The sequence below is a fragment of the Callithrix jacchus genome, chromosome 1, assembly GCF_049354715.1.
Source record: "Callithrix jacchus isolate 240 chromosome 1, calJac240_pri, whole genome shotgun sequence".
Taxonomy (NCBI): Eukaryota; Metazoa; Chordata; class Mammalia; order Primates; family Cebidae; genus Callithrix; species Callithrix jacchus.
In genome coordinates, this window is record NC_133502.1 from 167,416,267 (window position 1) to 167,438,053 (window position 21,787).

Here is a 21,787-nt window from a genome sequence, read left to right on the forward strand (position 1 = left end):
TGTCATTTCTTTAGCCTCATCTCTACCCCCATGCCAGTCAATCTTCAAGCTTTGTTAACTTTATATCTTAAAAATCTCTCATCCCACTGACTTCTTTCCAGTCCGTTTGTCACCACCTAGGTCAAGCCACCACAACCCTCTTCACTCCTAGAAGAGCCTCCTGTCCAGCACCCTGTCTCTACTCTAGCTCTCATTAACATATTCTCCACTCTACAACCAGAGGGATTTTTTTAATGCAAAAGTCTCTCCTCTACTTAAAACTTAAAAATTCTCTGTAATACAAAACAAATGTCTTAACACAACTCACAGAACTGTGCATAATCTGAACTTATTTGTCTGTCCTCTACAATACTCCCTTTTGACCCTGAGTTCCAAAGATGCTTTCTGTCTTTGGGAAACCTTTTCTCCTAGACTTCGGTCTATTCATACAATGTTTTCCCTCTGCCAGGAAAGTCTCAAGAAGCCCATTCTTCTCTGTTTACCTTGCCCCACTTCCAACTAATTAACTCTATCCTCTTCCTCTTCCTGCAGATAGCAGTTCACAGATTTCTCCACCACAGGCATCTGCCTCAGTTTCTCAAAGTTAGTTATTCTGTATTATTATTACAAGCTCATGGCACTTCAACATTTCCTGTGGAGCACTTATCCCAGCTTGCCTCTATATACTTATTTCTGATATAATTAATATATTAAGCATTCTGTGTTCTGAGAGGGCAAGCATTAAATGTTTGCTGAAAATATAGTTCTAGCTTTTCACAGAGTACATTGTATAATAGTTTTGAATGAATGCACGTGAATTTGTGCAGTTTGTATACGTTTTCTCAATCATCTCCTTTCTTATCTATAAAATTGAGCTAAGATTATTTTTTTCTACCTATTCAAATATATATGGATGAGACAAATGAGATCACATATCTAATAAGGGCAATGCAGGTAAAGCATGGACCTACACAATGCTGACTGAGCATAATAGGTGCTCAGAAAAATCTATTACTGCTACAATTATTATTGTTATTGTGGATATTCAAAAATGTCAGCTTCTACTTTGATCCATTTCTTACCCCATTTAAAGAGAGTTTCCTGCAAAAGCTGGTTGGTAATTCTCTCCTTTGCTGACAGATCGTCTGCATTATGCATGTTGAATTCAGTACAACAAAATGCATGTATTTTGTTTTTCACTAATCAATTCATGTTTGTAAATCGTGTCCCTCCTTACGGGTAAGGACTATCATATGGATCCATTTTATCACCAGCTGCACTCACCAGAGTGGAAAATGTATTGCAGATACTTGATGGACTGATTCAGGAGACACTAGTAAACTAACTCAGTCATTCAGACGTTGCTAGTTTGTATTTTCTAGTGGAGACATCAGTAGCTCAAGTCTGTTTATAGGAAAGTTAATCACATTCAAAGATAAAATGAGGGTGTTTAACCTGAGGAGGAAAATGGAATGTTTTATGAAGAATTTTGGAATCAGTTTATTATTAGTCTTCAGTAGGATGAGAAAAATTCACAAAATAGAGTAAGTTGCAATCTAGACATATTTGACTTGGAGAGATTTCCAGTGATGGTTTGAAGAGGATGATGAGTTATTTCTGCAATAATAAGTGTACAACTAAGCATATTAAATTTACTCAAACACTAACTTTATAAGAGAGCAAGAAAGAGATTATAAAAATATATTTGAGGAAATTTTCTCAATAGTCCATTCAATGTGTATATACTCCAGAGGGCCTTTGCTTTGTATGAAAAGCTGGTCTTGAAGCATGGTTTGAGGTCCTTGCCATGATGAGGGTGTTTCTGGTATTAAAAGGTACAAATAACTATACGGCATGGCTCTTAAACCAAGTCAGCGATGGAGATAAGGAATGGTGTTGCATTACTACGTATAGCAGGCAATAGAGCATAGTCATGAAGAACATGGCATTTTGGGGCCAAATGGATTATTTCAACTTCCATAACTGCCACTTGTTAACAATAGGACACTAGGGAAGTAACAACATTTCAGTGATGCATTTTACTCTACAAAATGGGGCTGCTCATTGGACTTCCTCATAAGATTGAATGCATGACTATATAAAGTATTTGGCACATAGTAAGTACTATATAATTGTGGTTATAATTGTTATTATTCAGAAATTTTCAAATGTCATTTAGAACACAGACAGCTTTTGCTTTACACACTGCCTATGGAACCAACCCCTGAGGCAGATGCAGTGTTCCTGCATCTATATGATAGTTACACATAATTTTAGATAATTATTAAAGCAGGTCCTTCATAGGCCGAAAGTAGCAATTTTTCAACTCAATTCAAATAGCTGTCTTTTATTATTTCTCTACACTCTTTTAAAGGAAAGTAAGATATACCAATATGTAAGACAATTCTTTTTTTTTAAGTCGTATAAAACTGACTTACCATTAATTCCGACTTCGTAGCCACATCCAGTGTGATCTCAAATAATGGGGAAAATTTGTTCCACATTATTCAGCATAAACACTAGTTGGAAAGTTTGTGTGACTCACTGTGTGGTTTGAAGCCTCTGTGCCTATCAGCTGCAGTGACATATGGAGAGGAGGAGGCGTTTGGAAGGAAATAAAGCATAAAAATTCAAAACAAAGCCTCTGGATTTGGAGACCCTGAGTTCAAATCCAAGATCTGCATTTAACTGTGTGGCTTTGGGTATGGTAATTAACTTTTTAAGCTTAATTCACTTATCTGGAACATGGGGGGTGACAGCGACATATGTTTTATGAGATTCATTGAGATCATGGATGAATATCATATGCACAGTGTAGCTGACTCATAAGGACTAAGTAAATACCAGCAATTATTATGAAAGTGTTTTTGCCTACATCCTAATGTGGAAAACCGAGTTCTCCTATATTCATTTAGGTGTTGTTTATTGAGTGAAATGAAACTCGAAGCTGGGACCCATTCCCTAGACAGTTTGTGAGACTCTTATCCTCCAGGGCAGGGCCTTCCTGCTCACCAGGGTCATTCAAAATGATATTTTTCTATCATTTTTGTGCATCTGTGAATCTTCTCTCTCTTAGAATTGTAAGTGTTTTGGGATCAAGTATAGTTTCACTGAATAGCCCTTTTACAAATGTATCTGGGCATTAGTGTCTGCCAGACATTCCTTTAGGAAAAAATACTTACCAGTTAACAGATTCCAAAATTAATGTTAGTTCTTCATTGTCCAAGATAAATAAAGCAGTATATGGAGATGATCTCAGGCAACATTCCACTCGTCTCTTAAAATCCAACTCAAAAGCTACCTCTGTGTGAAATTATCTGTGATCATTTTCAGCCTAAACTAAGCACTTCTGCCTCTGAACTCCTCTGCACATTTTCTGACCATTTTCCATTAACTCCTCTTCACATGACTCATTAGAAAAAAAAAAACAAACTATAGCTATGTTATTTCTTACCTCACTTCAAGAAGGAAATGGATGAGAGTTATTCAAAGTGTGTGTTTGTGTGTGTGTGTGTGTGTGTGTGTGTGTGTGTGTGTGTACTTTTTCAGACAGGTATAAATTAGAACCCAACCTCTTTACCTGTTTTCTGAGTGATAATAGGAAAAAAAGCTAGAGTTTAAGCTTCTGAAAAGCAGGCAGCAGGATGTGGCCAGAAATTACCAAAATGTATCTGATGGATACTGAATGAAGAAGGACTGTCTGTGAGTTCATGGGGTTCAGCTTTAATAGGATTTAATATTTGGTAGTGATTCCACAGAAACCTTATTAAATATTCTTTGTTCAATCTCTGGACACTACAGATAAATGAGGCTTGGGCTCTGATTTCTTACCCATCTCCTTAAGCTCTGTTTGGCCTCAGACTTTAGAGTTGAGTTCCTGTGAGAACTGAGTTCCCGTTCCACCTCTCAACTTTGCCATTTTCTCTGAGACTTAAGTAGAGTAAGTCAGCTCTTTAATCCTCAGTTTATTTATATAAAAAGAAGAAGAGCTGGGTGCGGTAGCTCATGCCTGTAATCCTAGCACTTTCGGAGGCCAAGGCGGGAGGATCACCTGAAGTCAGGAGTTTGAGACCAGACTGACCAACATGGGGACACACCGTCTCTATTAAAAATACAAAACTTAGCCAGACATGGTGATGGGTGCCTGTAATCCCAGCTACTCAGGAGGCTGAGGCAAGAGAATCCCTTGAACTTGGGAGGTAAAGGTTGCAGTGAGCTGAGATCACAGCAGTACACTCCAACCTGGGCAACAAGAGCAAAACTCCATCAGAAAGAAAGAAAGAAAGAGAGAGAGAGAGAGAGAGGGAGGGAGGGAGGGAGGGAGGGAGGGAGGGAGGGAGAGAGAGAGAGAGAGAGAGAGAGAGAGAGAGAGAGAGAAGAAGAAGAAGAAGAAGAAGAAGAAGAAGAAGAAGAAGAAGAAGAAGAAGAAAGGAAAGAAGGAAAAAAGGAGAGGAGAAAGAAGGAAAAAATATGTATATATATATTTCTTATGATTTTTGTGAGGATTCATTTAGACCAGCAGATACTTAAGAATATTTTGTAAAATGTTCATTACAGAAAATATAATAGGTATTCTGGAGAAAAAAAATGTCATAGTCAAATATATTTGGGAATTGCTGTATTAAATAAAATTAAACAGACTTATTTGAGGTAGAATTTTATAAAACTTCTATGGGTTAATATAAATTATGACTCTAGAGAAGATATGTAAGATTTAATGTCTCCCAAAAACATTGGTAAAAAAATATATGGATCCAATGCCTTACAAAAATATTGATAATGAAATCTGTGGTACCCAGACTCTTATTTATAGGTGATAGAGCCCAACTCAGAATAGAGAGGGAGGGAGGAAGATATGGGGGGGGAGGGAGGGAGGGAGGGAGGGAGAGAGAGAGAGAGAGAGAGAGAGAGAGAGAGAGAGAAAATATACATGCAGTTTTTCTCTTCAACAAGGACCTAGATTCAGAAGGTCAAACGTAGTCATTAAGACTAAGTCTCTGTTTATTTCTGGGTTCTAATTATTGTCCAAGTTTTAATTTTGTTATTACAGAATTGGGTCCTTTACCCATCTCTGAACTAACCAATGAGGATTATAGTCAGATTGATACGATGCTCTGATTAAACTATCTCTCAACTTAAGATCAAATCATTTCCATATTATCTACATCAGTTAAGAGTAGGAACTGAATAATTTTGGCCTCCTATTTTCAAAATGGAAACATGTAAGTCAGAAATTACAGAATGTGTGCTACAGAACCATACCCTCTTCTTTTGGATTGAACTTCAAATGAAACAAAGACACAGCCTTTTTTGGAAAATATAAGTTAGATGGTTGTGTAAAGGGTCCTGGCCATAAGAGGTCCTCGTGCAATGTCAACTCCTTTCCTTTGTCACTCAGTCTATGCTATTTTAGTGTCTTGGTAAACCATTAAAACAAGTTGGAAAGCCCTGTTAACACCTAAATATCAATCTAGGTATCAATTCTTAGAATCAAAATCAAACGCCAAGCACTGGAAAAGTTCTTTAAGGATGGTCATGAAGTCAGTACTATAGGATGCCTAACTATATTCTACTATTATTTAAATGAATACACCAAAAATAGCTATGCTTCCATATACCACACACCATATAGCTCCTAACAGTTATACATACTTATTAGCGTAAACGCCATTGGAGAAAGACTTTCAAAACATTTTCCCCAATCCATTATTAAGATTTTTTTTTCATTTACTCTGAAGACATTAATACTTCAAGGTGGCCTTGACCTGTTTCTTCTCTACACTTCCCTAACTGCTTTGGGGACCCATGTTACCTTTCTCACCTCTTCATACCCCTCTTGATTCACCTCTCATACTTTGCTTGGCTAGTCTCTATTGCATTAGTGCAGCCTCCGTTTGCTGCCTTCTTTTTGATTTTTATCTATCATCTTTCCCAACCCACACATCCTCTTTGACTCCTGTATCTCCCGTCTTAAATGTCTTTCTTTTCTCACCTTAGTCCTTGCTATGGCATTGCATTCACAAATATTGTTTCCCCCAGTTAGCCACGTGACCTTTTGTTTGCAGAAATCATATCCATATTCATAAGCTTCTAGGCATATTTTATAAATCAGAATTCATTGTGAAACACATTAACCCCTCATATTGTCTCAGCTTGCCGATTAGAGGAAACCAGTCTCTTGCAGTTTTGTTCCAAAACATGAGAGTTCACTTCAATTCCTACTAAAGGGAAGATACCAACAGATCACACCCCTGCTAACCTTCTGACACTTCTGTCTCACCAGCAACTCTCTGAGTACAGGGATACAATAATAATAATGGAACTGCAGATACAAATACACTTTTCGTCTGGAGGTTTCCCTCCTTATACTAAAACACCTTAGCATCTGGAATGATTGTCAAGCATCCAATTCTGTTATCCAAGAACCAAGAAGGTCACTCTGCCATTGAGGAACTAAAGCTAAATTACTGACTTTTACAATAAAAGTAAAGAGAAGATGAGAACTAGTGTTTATTGTAACTTCATTACATTAGCACTGGGTTAGGTTATGAGCCTTATCTCAGCTTCAAAATGATTGTGTGTGTGTGTATACATATGTATACCAACACACATAATTTATACACATTATTTATAAAATGCTACTAATTATATGGCATCTCAGGCTACCAAAACAAAATACCATAGAATGGGTAGCATAAACAGCAGAAATTGATTTCTCACTGTTCTGGTGGCTGGAGTCTCAGATCACAGTGCTAGAATAGTCTCGTTCTGGTGAGGCATCTCTTCCTGGCTTATGGGCAACCATCCACTCTTCCTGTGTCTTCATGTAGTGCAGAGTGAGAGAGTTATAGTCTCTTGCTCTTCTTATAAGGACTTTAATACTATCATGGGGCCTCATCCTCATGACCTCATCTAAACCTAATTGTCTTCTAAAGGCCCCACCTCATCATACCACCATATTGCAGTTTGAAGTTTCAACACATAAATTTGGGGAACACAAACATTCAATCCATAGAAATATGTGATCCTGATTCTTACAGAAGAAGAAACTAAGGCTCTGATATAGCCCAAGATCACACAGTGAGTGAGTAGAATGAGGTATAGACCCCAATTTTTTTGGCTTAGACGCCCAGATACATTTCAGGCTGATTTTAACAAAAATACATAACAAAATAATTAAAGTTCTGTGTGAACTCTTAGAATCATGAGACGCTCACTTCCTCGTAATACATCTTGGTGTTATCATCGTGTAGGAGGCAAAGCTTGGATCAAGAATTGTGATTACCCAAGTTTTAGACTTGTCTCTTCCTCCAGTAAACAACTTTCTCTCTCTGGAAATCCTCATCTCCTAAACAGTGGGATTCAAAGGTGAAAGGAGTTAGGGGTGGTTAGGAGGTCTTTGTTCTGAATTACTAAACTCTCATTGGTAGAATAGTCTCAATATGCCAGATATTCCAGTAAATGTTAATTTAACTTTCTCATTTGCAACAGATACTTTTATGGATGAAGTAAATGAGGGCTCAAGAGGTTAAGTAACTAAACCAAGTTAATCCAACTAGCATGGAGTAGGAATTTGAACCCAGATCTGACTCTAAGCCTATGTCTCAACCACAATTCTTTACAACAATTTAAATATTATTTTCAGGAGAGTACCCATTCTTCTTAAAAGATAAAAGACATCTCCAAGTGTGATCTTACAAATGAAAATGACCATGAAAATAATATCCCATTAATCTGTCTTCTACAAACACCGTCTGTCAAAATGAAAGACATAGGCAGTCAGGTTCCAAGGTCAAATCCAAGCTACCACTTACTTTCATCATTAGTTCATTCATCTGACTCAACCAGAGGATGAAGAGACTAAAGTTTAGCTTCTGGGATTTGAACTTGTGGTTCCCAGGAATCTCACAGGATGTTACCAGGGCTCCACCAATTAGATCCTCCCACTGACTCTCTCTGCCTCACTGGCCGTGAGACATTTGTGTTAGTTCTGTACATGCTACAGTTATATTGCGAATATTGTACACTCTGGTAAAATCTTTCACCTTCATATATCAGGCTGCTGTACAAATAGTAATTAATTAGGCCTCATAACCCCCTGATGAGATTATTATGTGTAAAACAGTTTTGTGCATGGCCCAGGGAATTTTGCCATCAGCAGTTGTAAGTTCAATTCACACCTTCAGCATGGACCTCAGGCTACTGTTACAAAGGCTATCGGAAAGATGAAAAAGGGTGATATTATGATTCAGGTCATGAATTTTCTACTTGGAGCAGAAAAGGAAATACTCTTGAACATACAGCATTCAGTTTGTGGAGTGATGTTCACCCAAGGAGCACTGAAGTTGGGGACAGAAGATAAAGATCTTCGACCTGCCATGGACACCAAGTTACAGCAGTGCTGTTGTCAGTGTAGCCCTGGGCAAGCATATCCCTAGATGTCAACTTTTAATAATTTATTTTTAACTGAAAAATAATAATTGTGTATATGTATGGGGTACAATGTGATATCTTGATCTATGCATACATTGTACAGAGATTAAGTCAAGCTAACGAACATATTCTTCACCAATTTTTTTGTGGCAAGAACATTAAAAATCTATTCTTTTAGCAACTTTGAAATATATGATACATTATTATTAACTGTTATCACCATGCAGTGAAATAGAATTGGAAGTAAAGATAATAAGAATTTCTGTTCTGCAGACTTTACATAAGACTTGTTCAATCACATCAGATCATAAGGAACAAAGGGTTTGGGGGCCCATAAAGTGTTATGCAAAGGTTAGTATTTGCATGCCACTATGACTTGAGCTCATGATGACCTGCTGGATATAAAAATCAATTTAATTTCATTTGCTATGCTTCTATTGAGTATTGAGCACCTAGGTCTTCTAAATATGGAAGATGCAAAGCTGAATACAATCATTTTCTGAGGGCCTTCTGCCTCCTTGGGTCTAAGCAAGAAAACTATGAAGGCAGATAGTAAAATGTTAATTAGCACTGGTTGCATTTCTATAATCAGTCCCTATTTTGTTGTTGTTGTTGTTTTGCATTTCATGGACAGTGCAAACACAACAACAATATGTGATATAGCTATACCCCATGAGAGGGAGTATGATTTTCTGTAACAGAGAATAAGACCCTACTAACGTATCACAGAGGACGAAAACAGTATATATCCAAAGTCTGTTATTTGCAGTTGAAATCTAAACAGCTTCTCTTGCTTAATGACATACTACCTATATTGCTCACTCGGAATCTTTTTTGTCAAAGTGATATGCTAAACTATCTATATATAGCATTGTGCCAAAATTAATGTTGAAGACATGTATAACGTCTGAGGACTCCTTATTTCTTAAAAACAGTTTGGTTATTATTATGAACCAAATGCTTTTTGTTCTCCCAAAATTCATATGTTGAAATGCTCACTCCCAATGTGACAGTCTTAGAACACGGGGCCTTTGGGAGGTGATTAAGTCTTGAGTGTAGAGCCCTCATGAATGGGATTAATGCCTTACAAAAGGGACCCCAGAGAGCTCTCTCTCTTCCTCTTTCCACCATATGAGGATATAACTAGAAGACAGCAGTCTGCACCCAGAAGAGGGCCCTCTTAGAACAGACCATGCTAGGACGCTGATCTGGGGCTCCCAGCCTCCAGCACTTGGATAAATAAATTCTATTGTTTATCCACCACCCAGTCTATGGTACTTTGCTGGAACAACTCTAATTAGTACAGGTATAAATATGATATGTATGATGACTCTTCTCATTACACTATTAAGATAAAAAAACAATTCTCACAGAGAGATGCTCAGTGGTAAATTGAAGTCCTCTGATTCCTTTCTTCATTATTGATAAAGTATTTAATTAAGAAATAATGTATTAATTTAACAAATATTTATTGAGCATTGCTGGTAGAGGTATCAAATGGCATAAGTACTCTGAAAAGCAGTGGGGTAGACCCTTATAAAGATTCCCATAAACAATCCCCTCAATAGAAATGAAAATGTCTCTTTGCCCCAAAGTAATGGAAATATGTATTCCCAAAAAATAATTATGTAGGAATGTTCATACAGCTTTATTTTAAATGATGAAAGACTGGAAACATGTCCATAAACCAGAGAATGAATGAACAAAATGTGGTATAGCCCTACTATGCAATACTACTCATCAATACTAAGAAACTATTAGTACCTACGGTATTAGTGCATCTCAGAGACATTATGCTGAACAAGAGGAGCCAGACCCAGGAGGAGATGCTGTATGATTCTACTTACATGTAGTTTTAGAATAGGTAAATTAATCTAGAAAAGTAGAAATCAGATGAATGATTGCTTAGAATCAGGGGTAGGGAATTGACTGGCAAAGGATGCAATGGAACTTTTGGAGGGTGATAGATACACACTCTATTTTGACCAAGATGGTGATCACAGGTATGTACACGTTCGTTAAAACTCATCGAATTGTATAGAGTACTTAAAATGAACACATTTATCCTACTGTGTGTAAATTATGCCTCAATAAAACTGATTTTAAAGCATATACAAAGATTTTATCACATTAAATGTTGTCGGCAACATCCTGTTTCTTCCCTTACAGTCTTAGCTAATTTATTGTTTACTTACCAATTAGAAGGGTCTAGTAAAATTCACCTGCAATTGTGAGTTTAATAATCTACATGAAATCATAAAACTGTCCAACTCCATGTGGAAATGCCAAGTTTTTGTTTTTTGTTTTTTTTTTTTAATGGACAAAAGGATGACCAAATGGACAGCATTTGCTCTGATTTGTCAAATTCAAATTGCCTCCCTGATGTGGCATTTCATGACTGAGAATTCAACCAAGCCTTTAAAAAAGTACCTGAAAGCATTCAAAGCATGTGTCTGAAAGAAAAAAAGTTTGTTTGTGTGTGTGTGTGTGAGAGAGAGAGAGAGAGAGAGAGTGTGTGTGTGTGTGTGTGTGTGTGTGTGTGTGTGTACCTGTTAGAACCTACTGTTCATGTATCTTTAACTTATGGGAACATTAAAATATCTGGTTATCGGGTTCCTAGACTTTCTCAGCAGCATGCCAACCATCACCACCGCCTCTTCTATGTGGCATCTGAGGCACAGTCTTCTTCCTTTCATGCCTGGGGTGCCATATAAGTTTCAGCTCTAGATAACAAGTCAAATTTGCTGAGCAATCACTGTGCCAGGCATTATACTAAGAGCTCCTCTACAGTCATTATCTGCTTTACTCCTCAGAACTAGTCTGAGAGAAGGTAATCTTATCCCTTTTTTATGTATGAAGTGGCGAATTAAATGTCACTCAGGTAACACAGTTATGGTATACCTGCGATATCAACACAAAGTCAACGATGACAAGTATGGTTGTTAAACCTGGAGCAGCATTGCCTCCTGATGACACAGTGGCTGCCAAACTTCTGGCATCTGGGACAGCTAAGATAATATAACTTCTAGCCATGGGTTAAGTCAGATCATCGGAATAAAGTTATGTGAGCATGTGATTTCAGGCCACTGGCAGAAGTGTCATTTCTGTAATTCTCCTCTCTTTTGTGCCCTCTGATTTGTGTGGCAGGCCAAGCCTAGAAGTCTACCTTTGAACAATATTTATGGTTTTTTTTATATAAAATTATAATGGAAGGTAGGAAGAGCTATGCAATCTGTGGGAACCAGTGCAACAGAGTTATATTAGGTCTTGGTGAGGGGTGAGAACACCAAGTTCACACGGGTTCACTACCCTAATGTACTGCAGGCAGGCAACATCCCAGGTATTACAACCTCTGAGCACAACAGCACTTGCTCACTATCTAGATAAGAGGTAAGCAAGATGCTGTTGCCGAGTTACCCACTAAATGCATCTCGGTGATGCCAGGTGGGGCAAGATGCCTGGGGAATATGTGGGAGCCCCACTGGGAAAAGGATGATGGTAGAACTCAGTCTCTATCCTACCAGTGTGATCTGGTTGCTACTCTGGATGGAAAGTGGCAGTAGCCATGGGGTGGAGGTAGGGAGGTGGAGGCTGGCCAGGGCCCAGGGCACCAGGAATGGAGAATAGGAGCTGAGTATATCCCTAAGAAGAAGAGCCACATGTAAGCAGTGGCCCTGAGACCTCAGTATGTGCTCTACTGCCCATCTCCACTTCCAAGAAGCAAATTCAAAGGCAAAATTAACCATTTTAGGACAGCAACAGCAGAGCATGAAACCCTATGTACAGGACCCTTGTGAGTGCACAGCCCTGTGCTGCACCCTCAGGAAGCCAGCCATAGCTGAAGGCTGCGTATGCAACCTTAGGAGCATGGATATTGGAACAGGACTGACTGTATTCAAATCTCAGTCCATTATTTAATAGCTATGCGACTTCTAGCCAGTTTCTTAACCACATCGTCTCTTAGTGTTCTTATCTGTAAAATAGCATCTTTGGGAAAATTCAGTGTGTAAAATGAATTAAGCACTCAGACTAGTGCCTGGCACATAGTAAAAGTTATATGCGTTAGTTATTTCCTTATTATTTATACATATTTCCCACATAAATGTCCCAAAGCCCTTGTATGTGTGTCTCTAAGCAAATCTGTTTTACCATTAATTTGCTGATGTGAATTATAATAAGTATGCCTCTCTAGTCATCTCCTGCTGCATGTTTTTATTATTGAATAGATGGTTTCCAAACAATATTAAAAAACAATTTGTAAAGAGAAAAAAATTTAAGTGTATACACATACATAATTATTTCAATTTTTTCTTGTAAGATGCCAGTATTTGCATATATATATGCATATTTTTACAAAGCTACCATCGTATGATACATATCATTTTTTCACTTAACATAAAATTATAAGCATTTGTTCATGACACTACATTGTCATCATAATATCATTGTAATAGTTGCATAATATCCTATAGTGTTGATATATCATAATTTACTGTAAATTATTCCCTTATTAATGGACATTTCAGTTACATTTTGGGGGGCAATTATGTTAATACTATAGTGATCATCACTCACTCAACACTTCATTTTTGTGTTGAATTGTTTTCTTGGGATTTATTTCCAGGAAGGGAATTCCTGGGGCAAACAGAATGAATACATGTAGGGCTCTTTCTACATATTGAGCCATTGCTTTCCAAAAGGGTAATAATAATAATAAATAATGATAGCAAGAAGGGACACTTAATCTGCACAGATGTTGTGTTAAACCCTCAGGATTTTATTCTCTCTATGGCACTAGGTATTATGACTCCCATTTTACATTTGAGGAAACTGAGGCACAGGGAAGTTAAATAACTGGTCTAAGGCCATGCATTTAGTAAATAGAGTAACTGGGAAAGAACCAGTCATTCTACTACTAAATGCATGGGCATGGATCAGTTATTCTAATATCAGTCTAGTCTGATATTGGAGGTGGTTCATTAAGGCAGGCCCTGAAATACTCCCCTTTACTTCCTGCTGTTGATGTGGCCATAATCTTTTGGATTTTCAAGTAATTTTCCTTTGGACTCTCTATAGAGATTGCTCCTGGCACAAATTCACAATGAATATTTTCTCCTTTGACTTGCTTTTTCGACCCAAAGAAGAAAGTCATGGCAGTTATTTACTTTCATCCACTTGTTCTGTCCTGTTGTCTTTCTTTCCCTTCCCAGATCCTTCATCCTCTCACTTTCCTCATTTTATGCCTTTTCTTCTTTACTCCTTTCTGTCCTTCTTCTTTCCCTTCTCACCACAAATTTAGAGCATCCATTGTGAGCTAAGTTTTGCTAAAAGCTGAAATAGGGTCTTCATTCTCCCTGTATTTTGTGTAAGTTGCCATTGCATTTTTCCACTTTCAAGTCTTGAAGCAAGTGTGCCAGATATTAAGAAATATTTTCATCTACCTTGCATGTATATTTTCTTACTGATTTTGAGTGCCATTAATATCAAATTGGTAAATTAATATATTTCTTTATATCTTAATCTACTTAAGAAGGTTTACAGAAGTCTTAACTGTAATTTTCATCTAACTCAGACCTTTTCTCTTCCCAAAGAACATTTTCATAATATATGAGAGACTCAGACTAGGTTAATGCAGACTTTCTTCACACACCTTTTAAACTTAATCATTTGGGATAAATTAAAGCATATTTTGTTCCACTGGGATTATATGTTGTCTGAAGTATTGTTAGTATAATGGTGATTTAGCCTTATTGTCTTAAAGACAATTTCAGTGACAGAAAGGGGCTGTTCAAATGTTTGTAAGCTTCTAAGCCTCTATGCTGTAACTTAAAAATAAGTATGATAGAAAAAGAGATGGGAAATTAAATAAGAGTTAGAAAAAAAGAAACAAAACCCAGAGAAGGAAATTGAACAAGTTGCGATAAGTCCTGAAGTGGAAGAATCATTCCACACCCAGAACATTCTATTACAGGTGTTGCAAGCACACCAGGAATAAGTCTTCAAACTTCCAACACATAATTCAGTGGTGAACTTTAGAAGTAAGCCCAGCTGAGAAATAACTTTCTAGATTGCAATGCCCATCTCTTGGGGCTTTTGCATCTCTCTGTCTTTCTCATTCCTTCCCCCTGTCACCTCTTTCCCCCTTAAGCCCCTTTCAATCTACAGCAAAATGAAACATTCACATGCATTATTCAGTCTCAAAGAAATGTCAGCTCTTTCCCTTCCCTCCCCATATATTGTTTTCTCTGGTTTTCCTTCCAGTCACTGCTACAGACCCAAGTCTCGGTGGTTTTGCCTGCGTTATTTTGAAATAGAAAAGTTGCAGGGAAATATTTCCCTAAGCACAAAAGAGTTTAGCTGCTGAGAAGTAGAAAATCAGAGGTTTCTAATAGCGCCCCTTGGTTGTGGTTGTAATGCGGACCAACGAGACAGGACAGAGACAAAAATCAGATAAACCCAGACAGACTCTTCTAAGACCCAGGTCATCCCCAGGCCCTGGGGGTCCTGAGGCCAAATTATCTTTTTCAAAAGAATCTCAGGAGTAACCAAAAATCTGGGATACATTTGTAAAGCATTCATAATGTAAATTCTGACCATTTTCTACCAGAATAGGGAGATTACTTCAAGTCTGCTTGCTTTTGCTGTTTAATTTCTCAGTGTCTCTATAGTACATTGTCTCATTCCTCCATCAGACTGAGAGGTCTCAACATCCAGAACTGTTCTGGGTTTGTCTTCAAAGACATGGGATGTCCTGATGTTGGCTGAATGAGCTATCTTGGGAGGCCCAGTTAGGGAAAGCCCAAGCAAAAGAATTGCTGAAAACATTTCCTCTTTTTTAAAAGGGATTATGCAACCCAGCAGGCCTCATACCACAACCAGGCCAATTAAGTGATAGAACTGAATAGTTTTCAGACGCTTGAGTTAGGACATTTTCTCTAACATTGCTTATAAGAGAAACCAAGTTACACAGCATATCTTCTCAATTACTATCAGTGAGGAACAGAGTAGGTATGGCTACAAAATGAACTAAATATTTTTAAAATTGAGTCCTGTCTACAGACATTGGGAGAGGCCATGCAATACTTTAGGAGGAAAAAGCATTCATTACATACAGTACTTAAAATTAACCTATTGCTCATATACATTTGCATATCTGGAGGGATTCACTGGCATACTTAATGTGGGTTTTCACTGTCAGGCATCGCACTAATGTGCATTATTGTACTTAATCTTCACAAGTAATTCTCAGAGGCAGGTTATGAGGTTGAGTCCCAATGTTTCCACCTAAGGAAACTGAGACTCAGAGAAGTTAAGTGACTTTCCCAAAGTCACACAGGGGGAAAGTGGTAAATTAGGACATAGACCCAGGTAGAAGGAAGGCAGAGCATTGGGGTTCACCATTGGGGTTCACCACTGAGTGCGGCTTCTAGACAGCCTGTAAACATCACTGAAGAACGTTCACTTTCTGTGGTATAGGCTTTCATTTTCTTCAGTTTGTTTTCACATTACGAGAGTATTGTCTTTATCATAAAAGTAATTTATATTTAGAAAAAAATAATATGCAGAGATGAAATGCCTTGGTAGGCATTTGAAGCTATCAAGAGCTAAAACTTCCATGTAGGGGAAATATAATATATACATATTTATAATTTGAATGACCAGGTAAGTGAACAAAAGCAAGGCAAGGGTGAGGTTAAAGAGGAGATAGAAGAAGCAAGGAAAGAAGCAGAAGAAAGAGGAAGAGGAGGAGTAGGAGAAAAATCCTCTTTTGCTTTTTTTTATGACTATAGAGTTCCAGGATAGCCTAAGAGGAGCCTAAAATAATAACAACAACATGAACAACCTTATTTTATACAGCAACCTACAACTATAATGACCATAGCATTTATTTTTAAGTCCCACAAAATCTCTATTCTCTCTACTTCTTTCCTTCCCTCTTCCCATGTGCCCTTCCTAGCCACAGGTGGCATCTTTTAACCTGCTCAGTAACATACAGTGATAATGAGTTGCATTCAAGGCATAAGCTAGAGTTTTAGTTTTTTTGTACAGTTAGCCAATATGAGATGTAACTGTAAAATAACTTGTTCCTATTCTTTTAAAATTAAATTAGCAGGGTGGGTGCTGTGGTTCATGCCTGTAATCCCAGCACTTTGGGAGGTGGATCACCTGAGGTCAGGAGTTCGAGACCAGTCTGGCCAACATGGTGAAATCCCATCTCTACTAAAAATACAAAAAATTAGCCGTACGTGGTTGCAGGCACCTGTAATCCCAGGTACTCCAAAAGCTGGGGCAGGAGTATTGCTTGAACCCTGGAGGTGGAGCTTACAGTGAGCCGAGGGCAGCCATTGCACTCTAGCCCTGGCAACAAGAATGAAACTCCATCTCAAATATAAAGAAATAAATAAAATTTAATTTAATTAGGCAACCCTCCAGCACTTTTCCTGTCCTCTTACTTTTCTCCTGTTTTGGGACAGTTTAGAAATTTTAATGCAGGACAAGAATTGGCCTGTCCTACCATTTTGTCCAAGGAAAAGAAGGAAAGGAGATGATGTGAAAGGTTTGTGCCAGGCAGAGAAAACAGAACTCATTTTGTTCTGTGAGACCTCAAGAGAGCCCTTCCCCTCTGACCTTCAGCCTTGCCTCCTGTGCAGTGGGGCGGCAGTGCAGGTGATTGCCCTGTCATGCAATGGCACTGAGGAGCCCAGGTCAAGGCTTAGGTCAAAGTGTAAAGCAGGAACTCTATCCCTGGACTGGACAGTCAAGAATGAGCCTGGCACAGCAGGTGACAGGGATCAGTGATGCCAGTTTAATTATCAATCCATGAGAACATGACTTGACTTCTCTGAGCCTTCATGAATAAAATGAGTTTCTTCATATATGAATCTAATTGCCCTCCTTTCCAAGGGTGTTTTGAATATCAACTTGGTTATTATATGAAATACTTTCATCAGATGGTAGGTACAAAATATCGTGATGTTTCCCTTCTCTTTCTTCCTAATTCCTATGCCCACACCTTGTCAGTTGTTTTCTCCCTCACCCACAGAGCTCTCCACTTTTCTGTAAAGAAAAATACCTATTATCCTCTTAAGATTTGACATACAGGTCAGATTTCTGAAGATTTTCACAACGTAATTCTGGCCTAGGATGAATTGCATAAACTTCCCAAGACTCAGTTTCAATAGCTGCAAAGGAAAATGATTGAAGAACATAAAACTGAGTCTTTTCCAATAATAAAATTATTTAATTCCATGTATTTTTATTACCCACTCTCTGTCTCCTGTCTCCCTGCCTCTTATTTCCTATCTGCGTCACACTCTGCTGGCAAATCAAATTCAAAGCATGAATCAGATTCAGGTGTTTACTTGCATTGCTCACAAATCTAAGGCTTAATTGTGCAGGAATCGGTTCTCCATATTCTGATTGAATTAGTTAGTTCTGCGTCCTCCTCTCCCTTCCCTATGGCTTTCCTTCTATTTTTAGATAGACAGTCTAAAATGTCTTAATATATCAATGACATTTATAACACATGTTAATATCTAAACCGTCAATGCTCTATTTGTAGAAATGACTGCTGATGTGATGAGATGCTTTTATTGTATCAGTGACTTTTAAATAGGATAAAATTCTGCACTCTTTTTGGAAAATTAAAGCATAATAATAAACTATTATCTGCCCTGGTTTGTCCAAGTGTCAGCTTCCAGTACTAGGTTTTACCTTTTTATCATTTTTTTTTTTTTTTGGTACACATTTTATAAATTGCTCTTTACAAGTTCAGGGTGAATATGTGTCTCTTTTAATACATGACAGCAGACTCTTCTGGGATAATGCATTGAGGAGGTAAGTGCTGACACCTGGGGATCCATTTCATAATCTTTGTAATTTCTCAGGCTCCCTATGGGGCCCAGCACCTCAGAACTCTGGAGGTGGCCACTGCTGTAGTCTTTATATAAAATGTACAATCCCCATCTCTACCTCCCACATCTTGCCTGTCATTAAAGTGCATTTCACAGTTAGAGGAGCTGAAGGTTAGGAACAAAGCAGACAGGCATGGGCTGGAGTTGCTGCCGTGTGATTTGGGCAAGTCACATAACCTCTCTGAGATGCATTTTCTTCTGTAAAAAGTGGAAAGCAAATGTATCTACTGCAAAGAGATAGTGACGATACAATGGGATGGTACATATAAAATATTTAGCACATATTAAAGATGCAAGACTTGTGGCTTTGTCTATTTTTGTTATTATTCATAAATAATATGAATAGTACTGCCTCACTCATAAACAATTTCTCTTTTACTCTGCAACCTCATTCCCACCATCTACTGCATATCTGATCCTGTTCATAGACTTTCTGCACATCATTTGTCACTTTCTACCTGTTCAGCTTTGTTATATCCTCTTCGGGACCAAAACCCCAACATATACACATACAACCTACATTCGAACCATACAGAATTTTACATTCATTCTTTAAACACGCCAGCATTTTGCAAGCTACTATGGTCTCCACGTTTGTTCCCCCACACACACACACCCCCGCCGATACACACACAAATCCTTTGTTGAAAACTAATCCCTAATGCAATAGCGTTAAGAAAGGAACCTTCGGAAGTCATGCCATAGCAGCCTGAACAGACTAAGACACAAGCCTTCTTGGTTTTTCTGCTTACCTGTCTTCCTTTCTTATTTTAATTGACTCTCTAAATCCAACTTAGATTTCACCTCCTCTATGAAGTCCTCACTCGTGTAATATGAAGTTCATCTATCTCTCTGTCATCCCATAGATTCCTCTATTAGCTCTATCATGGCTTTTGCCAGAGTTATCAATGTAATTGATTGTGTCCTTCCTGGGACCATGAATTTATTGAGGGCAGACATTCAATCTCATTTGCCTATGTATTCCCAAGGTTTAGCACAAAGAACATAAGAGATATGTGTTAACCAACTGATATCAGAGCATTTTTCATCTTTCCTCATAGATTATCAATTCTTTCAGTTTGTAAATTGTTAGTTTTTGCTGGACTCCACTGTCTCTAGCACAATTCTTCATTTATTCAAAAATACTCTTGAGTGGCTACAATCTACTTGGACCTAACATCAATAATGAGGTATAGAGATTCACAGCATAGGTGAGGCAGAGCTTCAGGTGCTTATCTTTGTGTCAGTCCTGCCTGGGACACTCAGCAAAGAAAGAAGAGTCGTCTGATTGATGGGAGCAGAGGCCTCATTCTCTAAGGCATGAGATTACCATGTCTTCAGTATAGGATTTCATGCTTTTTATGTACATACTCAGACAAAAAGTAGCCTCCTTAAGGCAATCAAGTCTAATCTTTGATACTTTGCTTTCTACACCCTATGGTAGAGTAGATAAACTGAGTCTTACTCTGCTCCTCAGGTCTGGCCACATTGTTACCCACTTTCCATTTTACTTCTTTCAAGCAGCTGTCAGAAAATCAGCAGATGTCAAGATTGATATGGAGAGAGTGTGCGCAATAGGAAAAGTAAATTCTCTGTTTGGACCTTAAGCTAAAGGCATGTGTACCAGCCCAATCTTTTTCTTTTTTTTTTTTCCCCGAGACGGAGTTTCGCTCTTGTTACGAGGCTGGAGTGCAATGGCGCGATCTCGGCTCACCGCAACCTCCGCCTCCTGGGTTCAGGCAATTCTCCTGCCTCAGCCACCTGAGTAGCTGGGACTACAGGCATGCGCCACCATGCCCAGCTAAGTTTTTGTATTTTTAGTAGAGACGGGGTTTCGCCATGTTGACCAGGATGGTCTCGATCTCTTGACCTCGTGATCCACCCGCCTCGGCCTCCCAAAGTGCTGGGATTACAGGCGTGAGCCACAGCACCCGGCCCCTGTCTTTACCTAGAGTGCTGTGCTGCAGTATCAGGTGCTTAGATAATTATTACTCCTGTTGTATTATCAAGACTTGTTTATTTACTAGCTCCTTGGCATCCCATAGAAGCAGAAGTGATTAGCACAACAGGGATCCAGGATTCCTAGATTTCTGAGCCTAACTTCATCTGATACTACCAGGATTTTAACCTTTTTTTCAAAGAAATAAGTCTAAACCCTTACCTTGTTGACTTGCTAGTCATGGAGACAGCCTTGAACACAAAAATTACATCACAGTGAACAAAGTACATAAAGAGTGATAATAATTTGCAATGTTGTATTCAACCAGATTATTAGATAAATGATCTTAAAGAAACCTTTAGTTTTCCATGCTGCTTCCTCTATGGCTGCACCATTGTATTTCTTATATTCCATATTTGGAAATCCCAGAATATTACAGCTATTTATCCCATGGCCTTTAACAGAGTCTACATGCTCTCTAAAGGAGAATGTTTTCCAAACTGTTCCCATTCTCTACTTTCCACAACCCTCCAAATTTTTACAAGTTTATAAAAGAATATTGGATCCTACTCATCTTCTTTCAAAAGTTCCAAAATTCTGGAAGCTCTATCAAGTAAACTTATATCAAGACAATGTGCAATGGTTATAAAAGGGTCTAGTGTTTAGGCACAGATGGCAAAGATGAATCATACTGCATTAGTTAGCTATTGCCATAATAATGATGTAATAATGAACCACCCCAAATCTCAGTGGCTGATGACAACAAGAATTTCTTTTTCTTGCCCATGGGTCTGTGGGTGGCTCTGGCAGCTTTGTTTAAGTTTCAAGGTCCAATGGGTTCATTCTCAAGATTTGCGTTCAGTTTTGGTCTGCTGCATGTATCTCTGTCCTCTCCTTGAATCAGAATTGTGAGGTATTTGTTTCTCAGGGTAAATCAAAGGAGTACAAGTGAACAAGTCCATATATACAGAAGCACATCTTTCCCTCATCTCAAAGCGGGTCTGCTAACACTTCATTGACCAAAACAAATTACATAACCAAGATCACTATCAATAGTGTAGGACAGTACTCTGTGCACAGTAGGGGAGCACCGTAAAATTGTGTGATGAAAGGTACAGATGTACATTCTGTAACAGAGAAGAGAAGATTTGGTACCAAATATCTAATATAGCATATGTGCCTTCTGCCACACAATCCTCTCTACCCATGGCATACTTTATTTCTCCTGTCATGGCACTCTTTCCTTGCTTATTCTCAGTGTGCAACAAATGGAAATTGCTACCCCTGAAATTATTGTTCTTGGAAATAGAAAATCTCTTTCTAGTTGTGTCACTATGAAGAAATCATTTCCTCTCACTAGGGCTCAGTTTCCTCATCTGTAAATTGAAGACATTGGATTAGGTATTTTCTAATGCTATTTTGACTCTGATGTTCTATGTTTTTGGTGATTTTTGTTCTTCAGAGGGCAGTGTGGCACAAAGATTAAGAATTTAGGCTCTTGGCTGGGCACGGTGACTCATGC